Source organism: Armigeres subalbatus, unplaced genomic scaffold (assembly GCF_024139115.2).
Source record: "Armigeres subalbatus isolate Guangzhou_Male unplaced genomic scaffold, GZ_Asu_2 Contig490, whole genome shotgun sequence".
Taxonomy (NCBI): Eukaryota; Metazoa; Arthropoda; class Insecta; order Diptera; family Culicidae; genus Armigeres; species Armigeres subalbatus.
The window spans coordinates 425,416-442,367 of record NW_026943250.1 but is presented as its reverse complement, the minus strand read 5'-3'; the positions used below and the strand labels follow the sequence as shown (position 1 = coordinate 442,367).

General features: G+C 40.4%; 1 protein-coding gene across 1 annotated transcript in view; it reads right to left on the bottom strand.

The window, feature by feature from the left end:
* LOC134204256 (RING finger protein nhl-1-like) overlaps positions 1-16,952 on the bottom strand; it is an 89,581-nt gene that overhangs the window by 8,583 nt on the left and 64,046 nt on the right.

Here is a 16,952-nt window from a genome sequence, read left to right as displayed (position 1 = left end):
AGAAGAATTAGTCCAAACAAACGACATTTTGAGCCGTATATTCTTTTTTGACCAAATGACTTTTTCGGCTAAACGACTTTTTCGGCCAAATGGCGATCAAACGACATTGCACTATTGAAGACTAGGGTGGACCATCACATTTTTTTTATTTTACGGAATACTAACATGTAATAATCAACAAAGTTGTAGCGCAGCTTTTTCCAATAATTTTTGCTAAGAAAACATTTTCTGTTGTAAGGAAATTATTTTGAGCTATTAGTGGAATGTCTTCACTTGTTGAGGTCGAAATACGTATCTGTCAAGGTACAATTAAGTGGTGGAATTAAATGGGATTGTACAAATTCGTCTTATGACAAGTGATTTGAGGTAGTTTTTAAGTTGGCTGATTATATAAACAAATGTTTTTCTGTGAAAATTACGTTTACCGGCAAACTAAAAAAAGTTTTACCAATATGACTAGAGCCAATTTTTTAAGTAAATTAATATAACTTCACAACGGAAAAAGACGATGTTCTCATAGTAAAATACGCGTCTTGAAAATCCCTAAAAGTCTTCATAAGTCTACATTTGTGAAAATAAAAAATAAAATTAGCAGATTAAAAATAAACGTTTGTTATAATGCTGAAATGTAAGTAACAACCTCTGATTTGAAAAGCTGCCAGAAAAAGCGGTACATAATTTTGTCAATTTTGATTTTTTTCTACATAAACGACTTCAATTTGCAAAGATCTAGTAAGGGAATGAAGAAAAATAGGTTTTTGTTAACTAAATCTGGAGATATGCACATTTTAATTCCTGGTATATATCACAATGGCCATTCCGTTGCCAAAAACAGCTCAACCCACTAAAATCAGCTTATTTGAAAGAAAGTTCGGCAATTCGGGTGTTCCTCCAACCGTTTTTTACACTGCACAATAGGACAGCCCCATATAAAGGAGTGGCCAAAACTACCAAAAGGCCAATTTTCTATTTGGGCGAGTAAAATGTAATGAATACACAGCTTATAACCTATAATTTTATAATCAGGACGGTTTTCATTTCTTAGAGTTTTTAGGGAGGGATGGAGGGGCGTTCAAACTAGCCCCTCCTAGGAAAGATATTTTTACGTTTTTTTGGGAAAACTGACAGCTTTGCAATATTTTCGTCAAAAAAGTAACATATTTATATACCGTTACAAAGCTCTTAAACAGATCTATGCAGTAGGCTTGATAATGTAATAATAGCTCCGTCCAAAATTTAGTTTTTAGTAGTTTTTTAAAAGCATATTTAACGCAATATTTAAAGAACAAAACAGTTTTGTACCCCGCAATACCCCGCAGTAAAACATCATGCCCTACACTATTGAACTTTTAAACTTTGAGAACCATGAATAAAATTCTGCCCAAATTCACCATTTTGTAAGATACATGAATTTGAAAAATTGCTCATTTTCGCTTTTCTCGTGTACTAAGTATTAGACCTCTTCATGTTTTCAAAAAGTATCAAAAATTCAATCGGTCAGCCCAGCATCACAATTCTTATGCTAAAATAAGTCTCCTGTCAAATTTTCAGCTAATTCAGATAAAATTTCGAGGTGGCTCAAGTTGATTTAGTGTTTTTGGGCTACTTTCAATTTTGGAAAAAAACTAACAAGAGATATAAACGTCGAAAACTATCGCAACAACCTCTATACGAAAGCTTTTGGTGTGCTCTACAAGTCTTGTGAACATTGCGATTCGTTCCGTTCACGTTTTGTCCATGTTAAAGTGATTTTTAGGCTTTTAAGTGCATAAAAATACTGTTTCCCCCAAAAGTCGTTGTTCTACAAAATTCTTGAGTTTATGACAAATGATTGTTAATTTATTATATTATTATTCCTCTTTTTTTCCTGGAAATTTGCCCATGTGCGATTTACCGTTAAATTCTTAAAAATCAGAAGCTGAACATTTGTCATAAATTTGCACGTTAGGATTTCTTCAAGCAAGTTTTTCGAACAACACATAAATTAAATCATATGATATTTGATGCTAACAACAAACGACTTCCAAATTTTGTTAATTTCATCATATGTCTGCATGCTTTTAACATAAAGTGCATCTTAGTAACAAGTGAAATCGAAGCTTCTTTGTTTGAACAACTTGTTCGAAGAAATCTCAGCGTGCAAATTTATGACAAATATTCAGCTTCTGATTTTTAAGAATTTAACGGTAAATCGCACATGGGCAATTATATTACTCAAATTTCCAGGGAAAAAAGGGAACTATAAAATAATAAATTAACAATCATTTGTCATAAGCTCAAAAATTTTGTAGAACAACGACTTTTGGGGTAAACAATATTTTTATGCACTTAAAAGCTTGAAAATCACTTTAACATGAACAAAATGTGAACGGAACGAATCAGCAATGTTCACAAGACTTGTAGAGCACACCCAAAGCTTCCGTATAGAGGTTGTTGCGATAGTTTTCGACGTTTATATATCTTGTTAGATTTTTTCCAAAATTGAAAATAGCCCAATAACACTAAATCGACCTAAGCCACCTCGAAATTTTATCCGAATTAGCTGAAAATTTGACAGAAGGCTTATTTTAGCATAAGAATTGTAATTCTGGGCTGACCGGTTAAATTTTTGATACTTTTTGAAAACATGAAGAGGTCTACTAAGTATACGTAGAAGCTATATGATCACTTCAAAAGCATTTAGAAGAAAGCCCAAACAGTATTGAGGTGATGTATGTGTGTACGTGTGTGTGAATGTCTGTGTGTGTGTGATCAAAAATGATCTAAACTCTTTTTAGGCACTCACTCTAAACCGATTTACTCGCAACAAGTTTCATTCGTCAGATAACGTTGTTCCATTGTTTCCTATTAAGAATAGGCTGGATCGGACTATGGGCTCAAAAGTTATGGTCAAAATACATTTTCTTATAATGTACGAGAAAGACAACATTACCGCTAGGGGGATTAATCAGATGCTCTGGTAAATTTTTATTTTTTTTTTCGAAAATTTTTTTTTTTCAAAGTTTGCAGCAATGCACTCAAATGACCGCAAGTGGATATGAATTGATGGAGAAAGTAAAATCCATCCCGCTAAAGTGCTATTTCGACCTCTCTTATGTGTTTTTCTTATTTTTTTATTGCGCGAGAAAGGCACCACCATCGCTAGGTGGATTGATCTGGGTTTTTCATATTGTGCACTGTTTTGAATTTCAAGATGGTTAACTACCGTTTAGAATGCATAAATGTTGTACAGTACATGTACCACTTTTACTGGTACCGATTTTCGGTTTCTGTTGCATTTTGTTCCCATTAATAGTGGTATATGTGCATTTTGTTTCAATAAGCTTGAAATTTGTCCAGAAACTTTACATATTTCCCACCACTACCTAGGCACATCACTCATAACATGTCAGTACAGTTGAGTTGCAGAAAATTGTTAATTTGAATATATTATTCTAAGTTTTTGGGAAAATACGTCTCCTGTAAAATTCACTCAATGTGAGATGTTGTGAGAAAGTGAGAAGCGCGAAGTGAGTAATAAGGCGTCTCACTTATCACCTAGCATTTATCACTTCTCACTGTGAAAAGTGAGTAGTACTCACTACTCGCTTCACGTTTCTCACTTTTGCAGTAAGAGTGAGGAATGAGGAATGAGCATTGAAACGTTTCTCTTCTCACTCCCAATTTCTCATTTTTCAAATGACCTATTGGGTCGAATGTCCTATTCGGCTAAATAACCCTTTCGGTCAAATGACCCTTTCGGCCAAATAACCTGTTCGGCCAAATGACTTTTTCGGCCAAACGACCTTTTCGGCCAGATGACCCTTTCAGCCAAACCACCCTTTAAGCCAAATGAGAATTTCGGCTAAAGAACCTTTTCGGCCAAATGACCCTTTCGGGGTCAGAAGGGTTGCGGCCTAATGGTTTGTTCGGCCTAGTGGAATTCGGCCAAATGGCTTCCGGTCGAATGGGCTTCGGCCATACGACCCTTTCCTATTATTTTGTTATGAATTCTTGATCGTGGAAATGTCCGGATTTTGTTCAAATCAGACAAAGGTCCAGCTTTCTTGTATTGAATTTTCCAATAAAATGTATTGAATAATTATAATGTACTAATCAATACCGTACAGCCATTTGGTTCGCATTGGGAAGGGACCCAGGGATTGAATCCTGAAGAGAAAGAACAAGTCTCTCACTTATCATCTCTGTATTCATATACGATATGTAGCATACCGCGAGAGACTTTTTTCGCAAGCTGTCATGATAGAGAACTGATTCGGGAGGCTATACCCCATGATAAATTTCCTTTATAAAGCTCCAAATCCGGGGAGCACTGGCTCTGATGATGCATTTCAACTTGTTTTACACAGCTGTGCAGTAACCAACACGAAAGAAGCGAAAACAAAGCGAAAATCACCATTTTTCTGTGGGGGCTGCCTATCCGATTCTGCTTTTTCGCACTTGTATACAAGTTTGATAAATTTGTTATCATGGCTTGTTATGATTCGGAACAGTTTTTGCCTCTCTTTTATCGTTGTTTGTTGTCTATTGGGAGCCATTTCTGCAAACCCTGGTAAGGAGGGTACAATACATTAGCATTTTTAGAGATTCGCAAAGTCGTGTTCGAAAATATGAAAAACTGCGGGAAAACCACGGCTTTGTGAAATTATGCAGTTTGAGGTATCACACGACCTGTTTTGATTTAAACGTATGAAAGGCCACTTTTTTCAAGGACAACTCAACCCTACGGAATTTGTGAAAGTTCTGGAACACGAATCGGTCAGGAAATATGCTAAAATTAATGGCGCAATGTTATATATTACAACAATCAAGTTGTTAAATTCTATACTATCCCAAGTGAAGACATTCCACTGAAAAGCCATAAATTATTTTATCTCGGTTATATTTTTAATTAGTAGATGAGGTATTCTAAGACAAATATAGTTCAAATTTAACATTTTTTTATCAAAACATCTTCTATCAAAGTCAAATTGCCCTGCATCGAAAATTATTTGCGTAGATGTGGATAGTCCGCAATTGATCATTCTCAGGATTAACGGAATCATTTTTGCATACTTTTTTTACCGGGAATTCATAACCTTCAGATTTTTTGAAGCTTATACATAAGTACCAGTAAGAGTAAACGGTAAACCAAGCGGGTCCATTGAAAGTCTTCTATGTCTACATGTGTAGCACGTCGATTGAAAATGGATTGAATGTGAAAATCCTCCAACACGCAGCAAAGGCGACTTGTACTCCTTGTTCATCCCCTGCCAATAACCGATACGCTAGGCGCGTTAACGAGCAAAAGCTGCTTAAAGCTCCAACAAACGTACGAGTCACGCCACCAGGTTTCGCCCTTCGCCAAAACCTTCCCAAAGCAGCCGTTCCCACACTGGTCGTGACACCAGATGGATGAAATCGAAATTGATTTTCTCCCTTTTTTGCCATTCAACCGATGGAGTATTCCTCATGGCGATAATAAAGCTGCGGGGTGCTTCCATCTCACGTGTTATACGTCCTTGATTTTCTCGGAAGTGGAGGAGATGCTGCTTCAACTGCATGGCGCTACATACCCATTTGACTTTTGCCTGTTTTCAAGTTGAAGTAACCGTCAACACTTTCACACAGTTAGCCAGGGAAGACTTTCCTTGTCTTCCGACAATAATGAACGAAATTGTATCCTCTGCGCCAAATACAACAATGGATAAATCGTGTAACGTTCCGATTCAGCTCATCGTCTACGAAACGCCAAGGAACAGAAGCCTCCAGCAAACTGCGATGATGCAAGATGAGATAAATAAACAATATCCCCCAAGCTGTAACCCCGGTATTGGAACAGGACAAAATTGAAGCGCTCGGATCTCGCACAGAAGCAGAGAGACGAAGATAACGCTGTTCCAAGCATCCGGCCATGCTGTATTGCAATATATCTGGCATGGATGATTACGGTTTCACTGAATTGCTTCGCGGGAACTTTCGAGCATTGAGGGTATGCGTTTTCCGAAATTGATTCGTTTTTTTATTATCCCAAGAAAAAATGCAGCAAAATTGTAAAAATTGTTTTATTTTTGTAAAATTTGACTGATTTTACATTTTTAGAAAAAAGATTCATTATGCTCGGCATTATTATCTTGATGATAAAACGAAATTCTAATAAATATTAATTATGTAAATGTGTAGTTACGATATTTCACCCTCAGTTGATGCGTTTGGGGGATGCTGTTAGTTTTTAGCTACCCAATAGAAATTCCTCTTTACCAGTTGAAAACTATTGTTGAGCTTGATTGTGCGCCACGCCGGAGGGAATCACGAGAAAGTTAATTTCCGTTTGATCGAGTTCGCCACCACAAGCAGCTCAGCAGTGCGGTTGAGTGGCGATCCCATTTATCATGCTTCTGTTCCACAGCTCGTAGGAATAATAACCAAGTTGTGGGCTGGTTTGCTGCTTCCATAGTAATGACTTCATTGCGCTCATCCTCGAGAGAGCAAAAAATAGGTTGATAATTGCTACTAAAATCATATTTTAAAGTGTAATCCTTCATGCTGACAGAAAAAGTCGTGATATCTTAACATATCGAAGAAGGAAACTCTAAAAGGGAAAAAGTTTTTCCAATGCTTGTAGAACTTTTTCGATTAGGACTTATGACGAATCTGCAACCAGCAAAACAAACAGATGTTTCCAGGAAAATAAGATTCACTATTTCAACATTTAATTACAAACCTCAACTTCTTCCTGCGGAAAAGCTGTACAAGGAACGAGGCCGAAGCTGATGTGTAAACTTTCTTCGAGAATCTTGCCCAAATTATCGCAAAATGGCAATTGCAACTGGCGGCCAGCGTGAACTTTTATCCTCTCGAAATACTTGTTTTAGTCGAAGTTTACATCACGCGCATAGGCACAAGATGGCTCGTTCGGTACCATTGGATCAGTTCCGGGTGCTCCAAGAGCGGAAACTTCTTCAATAGATGGAAAATCGAAAAGTCAAAAGTTGATCTTTGGGGCAGCGGTTGTTTGTATAGATTTTTTTTGCTGTAGTGAGCAGTTTTGAATTACCTTGAAGTAATAAGGAGAAAAAATGTTTTTGCTGTAATTTAAATGGCAGCATTATCTCTTCCCTTCTCTACCCCTGATGCCACGACCAAGCTTTAAGGAGCGGTATACTAATTAAGTAAGACGTAAGTAAAAAGGGCTATGTCAAATTCTTCCGCTCCAAACAAATGAAAAAAAAAATCTATGAAAATAATCTTACTTCAACAAAAAACCAGAAAAATACGTAACACAATTAGTGTACGGCCCCTAACTGAAAAAAAAAACTTGGATCCCGACATAAAACTGAAAAAAAGACTGCCAAATTTACTCAAAATCTCAAAAAAGTGCATGTTTTCGTATTCAAATCGAATCCAAAATCGTCTTTCAAATCTATGAAATGATGTAAACTGATCTAACTTTAACTGATTCAATCTCATTCAATTCAAATCTGCTTGCAAATCATGTAATATGAACACACATGTTTCAGTATAAGCTCATCTAAACTTATTTTGTTTTAGATTTGATCCAATCAAATCTGATCGAACTTGATCTAATTCTATTGAAAATTGTCTCGTCTGATCTAAATTGATCAAATCTAACCAAATGCGATCAAATCTGTCCAAATAAGACTAAATTTGATAAAATCTTGTGAAATCTTATGTAATCTCAACAAATCTGATTAAATCTGATTGTATCTGATCAAGACCTTCATTACCGGGCGGTAAGATGCGCGGCTAAAAAGGGTTCGAATGCGTGTTAGGTTTAGGAAATTTTTGGGTTGGAAATTTCCTCAACTTCCCTGGACATAATAGTATTATCGTGTTAGTCTCATGATAAACGAATACAAAAAAGAGCTGAACCAGCCAAGGGCTGGAAGCCTCTTTAATAAAGAAAAAGTTTGTTTTTGTAGCGAACATATAGCCCTTACGTGTACTTAGTATATGAGAAAGGCAAAAACACGAATACAAAAATGGTAACTTGGTTTAGAAGGGGAAGGATGTTATGTCATCAGGAAGAAAAAGAAAAAGTATCTGACCTAATCTATTGAAATCTGGGATGAAGTGGTCAAAAATGATCTATTTTGATATAATCTTATCAAATCTTGTCAAATATGATTAAATATAATTAAATTTGATAAAATCATATCTAATCCGATGAAAACTGATCAAATTTGATCTGATTCGATCAAACTTTATGATTTTATCTAGCCTGATCTGTTCAAATACGATCAAATCTGTGATCTGAACAAATCTGATCCAATTGAATCCGATCACACCTTTCAATTATGATCAAAAATCTGCTTATTTGATCTAATTTGGTTCAAACTGATCTTATCTGATCTAAAATTATGAAATTTGTTGGAAAATTATAAATTTTTATTGAATCCGATCAAATCTGGACAAATCAGATTATCTCGTGGGCCTTATCGGGTTGGTTTAAACTTAAACGTTTTACGTACGTGAACACTGTCCTAATCTAATCAATCTGGTTTTATCTGATAGAATCTAAGTTAACCTGATTAGATGGGTTCAAATCGAATCAAAAACCGGAAGTCTTCTGCCAACCGGAATCGTCGGACCGACTTCGGCACTCGATCAGTCAACCTGCTGAAGAAAGAAGAAGGAAGTGCTTCGGGTATGTAGGGCACCGCCAGTGCGGACGTCATCCACCACCGGAACTGTCGGACCACCTCTGCAACCCGAAGACGAAGTCGGCGCAATGCGCGAAAGCGTCCCCTGCGATAGCCGCCGGTAGTCGGGGCACCATCAGTGCGGAAGTTTCCTTCACCGGAACTGGTGGACCACCCTCGACGCCGGGGGAAGTCAGGAGGATTCGAGTGAGGAAGTTTGCGGCACGACCGCCGAGGGATCGAGACAACGTAGCAGTGGATCTCAGCAAGCCAGTCGGCGAACTAGCCTAAGCTAGGGGCCGGAATTTTAGAAGAAGTGCATGAGCACAGCCCCCCCCCCCCCCCGAAGTAGTCGCAGCATCCCGTGGTCCCGGGGGGATCGAGGCAAGGAGGATAAGGGACCCGGTTTATCCGGAGACACATTTTTAGCAGGTCGGGAGGAGCCCATCCCTGTTCGCCTTCGAGTATAGTGTGGATGCTCGAGACTAACGACGCTACGACGTATGCAGCGCTTCTCAAAAAAGTTAGAGAAGATCCTGAGTTGAGGGACTTGGGCGAAAACGTGATAAGGACCAGGCGCACACAAACCGGAGAGAAGCTCTTCGAGTTGAAGAAGGACCCTGCGGTTCACAGCTAGACGAGATCACGTCGGAAGAAGAGCTGCGGGTAGCACTACAGGTGCAGTGCAATATAGGCGAGGTACAAATGTCGATCCGGATTAGGAAGGCAAACAGACAGCGATGATTCGTCTGCCAGTAACCGCTGCTCATAAGGCACTGGAAGTAGGCAAACTGACGGTTGGATGGTCGAAATGCCCATTGAAAGCCGCCCCAGAAGTGAGCAAATCTATGGAGAGATGCTTCAAGTGTTTGGGCTTTGGACAGATCTAACATATGCTGGAAATGTGGGAAAACAGGTCATCTTGCGAGAGACTGCACGCAAAGACCGAAGTGTATGCTTTGCACTTCAGAGGACGGAAATGACCATCAAACGGGTGGCTACAAATGCCCAGCCTACAAGAGGGCGATCGCAGGCCAGCAGTAATGCAGATAATTCAGATTAATCTGAATCATTGTGAAACCGCACAACCGAGTTCCCCCTGATAACGGTAACTGGGTGACAGATAGAACGGGTTTGGCTGCGATACAAGTCATGGGCAAATTCCCTATTCAAGAAGTGGTGGAGAGTTCATGCGAAGGCTTCGTGATTGCCAGAATTAACGGCGTCTTCATATGCAGCTGCTATGCACCTCCAAGGTGGACCGTGGATCAGTTTAGCCAGATAATGGATCTGTTAACCGATAAGCTGATCGGACGAAGGCCGGTAGTCATAGGAGGTGACTTCAATGCCTGGGCCGTGGAATGGGGCAGTCGAGTGACCAACACAAGAGGATATATCCTGCAGGAAGCTCTAGCGAAGCTAGATGTACGATTGTGTAATGAAGGCTCGGTGAGCACGTTTCGGAGAGATGGGAGGGAGTCTATCATCGACATCACGTTCTGCAGTCCTTCGTTGGTGGCAAGTATGGACTGGAGAGTTAGCGAGGAGTACACTCACAGCGACCACCAGGCGATTCGCTACCGTATTGGCCAACGAAATCCTGGTGCAACACGAAGAAGGATATCCAGTGATCGGAGGTGGAAAACGAAAGCCTTTAACAAAGACCTATTCGTTGAAGCACTTCGACCGGACAGCAGTACCGAGATCATTGATGCGGCCGAGCTAACAAGAATGATGGTAAGGGCTTGCGACGCTACGATGCCACGAAAACTAGAACCGAGAAGCAATCGGCGTCCAGCTTACTGGTGGAACGCGACGGCGCTTCACAGAATGCGGGTCCCCAACTATCTGTGCAATATCCTGAAAAGTTATTTTCAGGGTAGAGTTCTGACGTACGATACGAACGAAGGACATAAATCGATGCGCGTTACAGCGGTGTTCCCCAGAGCTCCATACTTGGTCCAACACTCTGGAACGGGATGTACGACGGAGTTTTGACTTTGCAGCTTCCCAGGAAAGTGAAAATCGTGGCTTTTGCGGACGACGTGTCACTAACGGCAATGGGCGCGACACTTGAAGAAGTGGAGGTGTTGGTGACGGAGACGATAGCCATGATCGAGCGCTGGATGAGTGGTGTTAAGCTGCAGATAGCTCACTACAAAACGGAGGTGCTATTAGTCAGCAACTGCAAAGCGATCCAGTGGATGGAGATCGTCGTCGGAGGCCATGCGATTGCTTCGAAGCGATCACTGAAGCACTTGGGAGTGATGATCGACGATCGGCTAAATTTCAATAGCCACGTTGACTACACCTGTGAAAAGTTGGCAAAGGCAATGAACGCAATAGCGAAGATCATGCCAAACGTAGGTGGTCCAAGAAGCAGCACGAGGCGTCTGCTAGCTAGCGTCATCGATAATGCGATATGGGGATCCTGCTTCGGGCAATGCACTGCAAACCAAGCGGAACCGGGAAAAGCTGAAAAGTGTGTTCCGGCTGATGGCCATCCGAGTCGCCAGCGCATATAGAACGAAATCGTCAGAGGCAGTATGCGTTATTACTGCTACCCATCTGCATCACACTGGAGGAAGAAATCAAGTGTTATCGGCGAAGAGACCCCAGAAACGTAAGACAGGAGGTGAGAATGCGTTCTATGGTGAGTTGGCAACAAGAGTGGGATAGTACGGAGAAAGGGAACTGGACCCATCGGCTCATCCCAAACCTGTCGGTGTGGATGAACAGAAAGCATGGTGAAGTAAACTTTTACCTGACGCAGCTTCTGTCGGGCCACGGATGCTTCCGGAAGTACTTGCATCGGTTTGGACATACTAATTCACCGTTATGTCCAGAGTGCGAGAATGTCGAAGAGACTCCAGAACACGTGGTATTCGATTGCCCAAGGTTTGCGGAAGTACGTAGAGGAATGCCTGCCCTAAGGGCGGACAACATCGCAGAGCGAATGTGTCACGAAGAAGGCACGTGGAATGTGGTCAGCAGAGTCGTGACGCAAATACTGTCAGAACTGCAGCGTAGATGGAGAAGTGACCAGCGAATAAGCGTAGTCTAGTGGGAAAATCCAGTGTGAGTCCAGTGAGCAGTGTTTAGTCTCGAGTCTTCTGCCAACCGGAATCGTCGAACCGCCAACCTGCGAAAGAAAGAAGAAGGAAGTGCTTCGGGTATGTAGTCCACCACCGGAACTGTCGGACCACCTCTGCAACCCGAAGACGAAGACGGCGCAATGCGCGAAAGCGTCCCCTGCGATAGCCGCCGGTAGTCGGGGCACCATCAGTGCGGAAGTTTCCTTCACCGGAACTGGTGGACCACCCTCGACGCCGGGGGAAGTCAGAAGGATTCGAGTGAGGAAGTTTGCGGCACGACCGCCGAAGGATCGAGACAATGACAATTTTAGAAGAAGTGCATGAGCACAGCTCAGCCCCCCCCCCCCCCGGGGGAGTCGCAGCATCCCGTGGTCCCGGGGGGGGCGAGGCAAGGAGGATAAGGGACCCGGGTTATCCGGGGGGCACATTTTTAGCAGGGCGGGGGGGGGCCATCCCTGTTCGCCTTCGAGCATAGTGTGGATGCTCGAGGTGTCTGTCGCGCAGATTTTTGATGGCCTTTAACCCTTGTAAAAAAACACACACACACACATACAGACATCACCTCAGTTCGTCGAGCTGAGTCGATTGGTATATAACACTATGGGTCTTCGGGCCTCCTATCAAAAGTTCGTTTTCGGAGTGTTCATATAGCTTTTAAGTACAATTTTGTTGTACGAGAAAGGCAAAAATATTAAAGGTAAGCAAATTTTAATATTTAACTTACTTTTAGTCTAAGGATGTATCTTTTAGGTAATTTACGTATCAGGGTCGTATAAATTCTTTACGGTATCATGGTTGTACAATAGTTTGAATGCTGAGGCCATGAGATGTGCTTAGTGCGCCAAAAAGTCTTGTAATAGTATCTAGGAATAGTATAAGGAATAGTATAAGGTCTAGCAACTAAACAACAGGTATTTCAAGTTGATTAAACCATTTTAGGCCCATGTTGATATACGAAAACATAATAAACAGACCTTCACTATCGTCAGTCATTCAACAACCCCATGGACCTCAGATCTACCAGCTCATCTGAAAGCATTTCCGGCGTATTCATAAGTGCTGCAGATCCATGTTGATATGTTGACGCACAATAAGCAGATCATCATCATTTTTATTTAAGTTCTTCGAAAATCGCCAAAAGCTTGGGCTTGTGTTTTGCGATACATAGAATAGAATACTCAATTGCATATGTTCATGGCTATCTAAGAAATCACTGGAGTAGGGCTTTAAGATCTACATGCGTAACCATAGATCTTTTGGCCTGTTTCAAAAATGGTCGGGGCTCAGCCAAACCGCACCAAGCGGCTTTTCGACTAACTTGTGCTATTTTGTTCGTACAAGAACAACGAAAACAGTTTCATATTACTTTAAACGTACATTTGCAATAGGATATCCTCAGTTATGAGGTTGAGGGATGTCGGAAACAAATTACGACCAAATAAATCTGCTAAACGAAAGTTTCAGCAGAAAAATGGGTAATTTTTCGTTGGCGCTTGGTGCGATTTGGCTGAACCCCGACCAAATGATAAATGCATTTTGTGGTGTATAGGATAGAATGCGTTTCTGGCATATAATCATGGTCACCAAAAAAATCCCTGGAGTGAGTCCGAATGTGATGCATGTCATTTGTTACACATGAAATAGAATGCTTCCATGACATATGGTCTTTGCCCTTCAAGAAATGCTGGGTGTAAGACCTACATGCGATCCAGAGATCTGTGGGTCCGTTTCAAATATTGCACATGACGTTTGTTATACAAAAAATGCCTGACGCGAGGCCTCAAGGTCTACACGCGTAACTAAAGATCTATCAGCCTGTTTCAAATGTGGTATATGCCCTTTGTGGAATAGACCCGATTTTGTGTACCCGGGTTTCATCAAGTTTTCTGCTCGATTTTATCACATTACCAAGGCATGCACTGCTTTATATTAATAATATGGAACCTTGGTATACCAAGAAGTTGTCACACAACTTGTTAATTCTTCAATAACTTCCTTAAGATCTTAAGAATTCTTCAATAACAATCTCCGTAAGATCTGAATATCTTGACCATATTAAGTTTGTAGACTACTTAGAACCCATGACAACAACAAGAACTGCTAAGATTGCAAACTTATATCAATATAAAGTCAGACATTGTCTTAATTCTCAAATATTTGCTTTCTTTATGAAGATTGATCGGCAGATATTTACTAAATAAAGTTCGTAGACTACCTAGAACTAACGACAACAAGATCAACTTGGAATGCAAACTGTTACCAATATAAGGTCACACAACTTGTTAATTGTTCAATATCAGCCTCTATTACGGCGATTGATCGGCAGATCTTGACTATAAGTAGTCTACCTAGATCTAATGACAACTGCAAGGACCTTTTAGAATGCAAATTAATATCAGTATGGGTTCACATAACTTGTTAATTCTTTAATATATGCCTCCATTACGGAGGTTAATTGGAAGATCTGGACTCTATGGAGTTCGTGGACTACCTAGAACCCTTGACAACCGATAATAATTCCTTACAAAGCAAAACCATGCTGAGGGTGGCTGGGTTCGATTCACGGTGCCGGTCTAGGCAATTTTCGGATTGGAAATTGTCTCGACTACTCAGGGCATAAAAGTATCATCATATTAGCCTCAGACGGGTTTTGCGGATGACGTAATGCTACAGGTAGCTGATGACACTCTCGAGGCAGTAAAACTTAAGACTTCATATTCCATCAATAGATTGGAAGAAAAGCTCAACTCTAGGCCACTTGGGCTGTTTGGTTTACAGTCAGATTCAGTCTGGGATCTAGAAAATATTGGTTACTTTTTGTACGATATGCTTCGCCTGTTTATGCCAACATTGTCAAATGTTGATCACTCTTAGTGGCCAAAGAACAAATAACTCAATTGTTCCACAGCTATGCAACAAAATTTTGTATTGACCCATAGTTTTCTCAGAAAATTTATTTAAGCGCTTTCAGCGGAATGTCTTCAACTGTCGAAGGCGAGCTTAGTACTTTCCATTTAATTCCACTACGTTTTGTTTTCTTAAAAAAAAACTATTTCAACATCAACTGTGAAGCCGTCTTCACTTGTTGCGTCGAGTCAAGCACGAGACACTGGAGACGGCCTCACAGTTGAGGTCGAAATACGTATCTGTAAAAATAAAAAGGATGTTTTTTTTACACAACCGCCTATATTTTCACTAAATCAGGAATAAATTACACAAATAAGTTACTTATTAAACTTCAGTACTCATTATCTATCGTGAGGAATAACAGTTTTACATCACTTAAACTTTGTTTGCTTCTACTAAGCTGAAAGTAGATATCAGACGAATCTAATTCCTAATTTTACAAAAACATGATAATAAATTCAAAATCAACTATTCTCGCACATGACAAGCTGCGACTTATAGCACCCAGTGCATAGATCAGGTAAAAAAACGATTTGCTTGGACTACGTGGTTGGCGCCATACGGTTATGAACCAAGTAAAATATGGAAATATTTTACGAACGACTAAGGCCACTACTGCTTTGGTCGGAATAACTATCTTCAATGTCTCCACTATTATCTTACATCAATAATTATGATATTGTCAATTAAGTGCATTTTTTCATCATCTTATCTGAGAGATCTGTATTTTTGTATGCATAATGCTTCTCAATCTTTCTCTTCCAGTGATAGAATCCTTTTTCAAATCGCACACTAAATTTCATCAGAATCCCAAGGCTGCGTAGCCAGCAATCGTTCTCAACAGCCATTCCAACAGAACCAAAGCTCGTAAGGCTTAGACTAAATTGAGGATAAGCCGTTATTATCCTGGCAGAAGCACTCCAAGCTGTCTGCTGGATTTATCATAATTGAACCGAACGACATAAATGCAGTGTGATTGGGGGAGAGTTTTCGTCAGACTTACTCCGGTCGGAATTATTAAATTACTACTCCCATCAGTCCGTATTTCGAATGAAATAAAACCTGACATTAATTTAACTCCCCCGGGGGTGACTCGTAGATCACCGATCTCGAAATTATAATTAAATTTATAATACTTCCCGTTTCCCGAATCGGTTCCATTTCTCTACGAACTCGTTCTGTGTGCGAGTGATCCACCTTTGATCCACCGCTCCCATCCGCACCGAAGAGGACTCAAACTGGGAGCGTCAGAAAAAAGCACCGGAAATTGCTGACCTCCTTCGGTTGTATTTATCACGGGAACAGACTCCCCGCTTCTCTAACGTCACATTCGCAGCTTGCACCCATTGACAAAAGTTCGGGTGTCCGGGGGAAAAAGTGTATTTATCTTCCTTCCGCTCTTTATTCAATTTCCGCCCGCGAAATCAACTTTGACAAACAATCTTTTCCCCTTTTTTGCCCAATTTGGCTGCCGCTGGCACCCCCAAGGTCGTCAACTCATTGCGGAACGAGAACGTCGCCAATGTCTTCGTCGTCGTCGTCGTCGGTTGCACAAGTCAGCCATCATCACCTCATGATGGGTATGGATGGTACCAGAGAGAAAAAAAATACGGAAAGAAAGTATGGCGGCGGCGACCATGATAGAGACAACCTAGAGATGAAATGCTCCACGGAATGATGGAAAGGCAAATAAAAGTGGGTCTTCTGTGCTTCTTGAATTCCTTTAGTGTACTACGCTGGGGAAATCGTGGGGATTGAAGTGGAACAAATTATTAAATTATTTTTTATTGAATAAAACTGGCTCTTGTTCTATATTCATTCAATTGAGTGACAGGATGGAAATTCTTCCTACAGGGAAGTCAATCAATTTGTTCTGGATATATCTCATGACAGACTCATACTTCCTTATATTAATCTAAATCTTAAAATGTGTATGACTCTTTTATTTGTTGCCGCTTCAAATTCAAATCAATTCCTTTTTTCATACATTCTTTTTAAAGCCCACTTTTAAAGTTGTTCATAGAACTTCAATTTCCATTTGATGTGAAAGAACAAGCTGAATTTATGAATAGTCTTCAAATTTTTTTCTCTTCTTTTGTTAGGTATTCAACAATCATTCGAGTACTATTCTCGGATGAACGATTGATTATCGTTCGTCAATTGAGCTATCGAATGGAAGTCACAGCTCGATTTTGATTTGACAGCTATTCGATTGAACTTCTGTTGCATTCACTTAATGTTGGACATCAAATTGATTGAAATTTCATCGTGGTCATAGCTAATATTGAAGTGACAATCATTTGAACTT